Source organism: Triticum dicoccoides, chromosome 4A, assembly GCF_002162155.2.
Source record: "Triticum dicoccoides isolate Atlit2015 ecotype Zavitan chromosome 4A, WEW_v2.0, whole genome shotgun sequence".
Taxonomy (NCBI): Eukaryota; Viridiplantae; Streptophyta; class Magnoliopsida; order Poales; family Poaceae; genus Triticum; species Triticum dicoccoides.
This window is the reverse complement of record NC_041386.1, coordinates 693,389,711-693,392,462: the sequence shown is the minus strand read 5'-3', so window position 1 is coordinate 693,392,462 and position 2,752 is coordinate 693,389,711.

The window sequence follows — 2,752 nt, the reverse complement described above, 5'->3', positions numbered from 1 at the left end:
ATTGGTCGCGTCCACAGGCAGACCCTTAATCATCATTACAGTAACCTGCATGTGGGGAGGAAAGGTGGTGGAGTGTGTGATACGTGTGTTCTGCATGTATGCACGTGTATTGTACCAGGCTTCACCCATTGATAGAAATAATGTGAAGTGGCTTGGTGATCTGAAGCTAGAACTATGCAATTGCGTATTGTCGGAGCTAAACCTGGTAGATCCACCGGTAGGGTATCCTAACCAGGCGATTTAGCACGATGGTAACATGAGGCAAGGTTTTACCCAAGTTTAGGCTCTCTGGAGGAGACAACACCCTATGTCCTAGTTGTGTTTACTGTGTTGGAGTGTGTACAGTGTACATGCAAAGTACCAAGGGATTGTAAGTTGTCTATGTACGAGCTAGGACGTCGACTTATATAGCATACTGGGGGTCCTAGGGGCACAGATCCTAGTCGCTTGTGTACGGTGGAGGCAAAATCCTTCATGATCCTAGCTTCTTGTCTTGCACACCAAATCTTCTGAAGTCCTTGCCTAGTCCGCGATGGGCATGGACCAAGATAGAATCAACCTACGGGGCCCACAACCCGACCGACCAAGCCGGGAGTCGACGTGATGAGGACCCCTCGGCCGAAACACCGAAATCTGTGTTACGTAGATCACACTGGTAGTGATGACTTCGAACCCGCTTGAGAACGCTTTATTACTCAAGCGTCATTCCTACTAACCTAGAACATTTTATTTATTATTTTACCTTATCTTTTGTAGTAAAGTTAACTCTCTTTTTTATTTCCGCCTTCCTAGCAACCGATAGAATAAGATAATTTCCAAACTACATTCGGTGCGAACGTAGCTGCGTAGGTGACAACATATAGAGTTGTGGGGCTGGTGGTGTCATCCTTTCTTCCCTATGGGTTTGACACTTGTCACGAATTATGCTATATAGCCCTATGCACTTGTAGGACATCAATCATCATGTGGGCCAGTCTTGCCGAGTGGAGGAGCAACCAACACAAGTGGATCTATGAGGCCTAAGACGTGACATGAGTCATCTAAGGTGGCTTTCGCAAGCATCTACCAAAATATGTACCCTTGTATTTTGATAGTTTATAGAGCCCTGATGCTGCCCCTTTTGTACAAATGGGTGTAAACTATAATTTTGAGCCTCTTAGATTGTGATGGATGAATAATTGAATATCGGAGTGGTAACATAAGTAGAGCGTCAAAATGAGTTGACAATGCTACAAGTTGAAAGGTTGCTTGCAGCTCTTATTGGTGTATCAAAGGTAAGGAGTAAATTATAAACATGAAAGGTTGTAAATTGTGAAAAACATTATGAATCAAGATATTATGATATATGGAAACACACTGATGGCCGTGTAGTTTCAAAGTTATAGGACTAAACTAACACATCTCCAATAGTTTTAGGACCTAAAACTGTAGTATCAAAGTCATAGGACTAAACTGACACACCACCAACGATTTTAGGACCTAAAACTACATTTTCTAAGTAATACGACTAAACTGACACACCTCCCATAGTTTTTAGACTTGTGATGCATGTTACTCACCACTCCATGATATTCTTGTGCCTACCAGATGATGATATGATCTGCTTTTCAAATTCCTTGTTGGTACTGGTTTTGATGGGTTTGATGAAAGGAAGTAACAAACACTATGCCAGGTTCGAAATCCTATGAACTCACTCACCACACAAATTGGTTAGCAATCATCGAAAACAAAGAGAAAATGAGCGCTATTATATTTCTGCTAACATATTTTCATTTTTAGGATTTTTTAGTTGTCTCTTGCAACATCCGAGTTATGCCATTGTTATGCTACTCAAGTTTCCAGTCACTGACCAGTACTCCTTCCTCGTGAATCAAGAAAATGTGCGAGACTTGTAAAAACTAACCCCTATTTTTTGAATTGTCAAATTCTAGGAGGTTTGCGATAAATAAGTCAACCCTTTTCCGTTAACATTTTATATTCTAAGGGTTCCCCGTAAATTAGTATTGTGTGTTCTCTTTCTTCTTGTGCCACTACCTGGCGTGGTTGAACGAAGCTAGCTCAAGCACCACAAAGTTCTGAGTTTCTTAGTAGTGGGTGGATTCAAACCCTCACTGGTCTTTAGACGTTTAAGGGTCCCCACTGGATGACAAGAGTTAGCACAAGTGGTCCGGACGTATACCAGAACTTTGAGGGTTCGCTTTGGAGACGCTCTAACTCAAGCTCCACGATGTTATGTGTTCGGTCCCCACTTTCCCACATTATTTTTTCCTAGTTGATGAACCCGCACCTTCAGAAAAGAGAGTGATGACCACTACAAAACGACACATGTGCTGATTAATTGTAGGTTAAATATTTTATATTTAAAAAAAATAATGTTTGACTTCAAAGTTCATCCAAATAGTGCCGGTCCAAAAGATCTAGAATTCCCAAGATTTGACGAAAACTTTGTTTTCTAGCCCCTACCCAAAAAGTTAATTGTGATTAAAAAAACCATGATTTTGACACATCAGTGTTTTGGGACTTTGTGGCAGGAGTCAGAGGCGAAGACGAAATAGTGAAGGAGAAGTTTCATACGATTTTTATATTTTATGGTAGTGGTAGCAGTCCAAGTAGTAGTGGAAGAGCACGACGGCCGCGACATGTGCGGGACTGTGGAAATTCGTAAAGGGCGGTGCTAGGCGCACGTCGACTAGTCGCCCGACCGTTCGCATCTTGTACGTGTCAAATGTTGTCTCCCAACCGTCAGATTTGG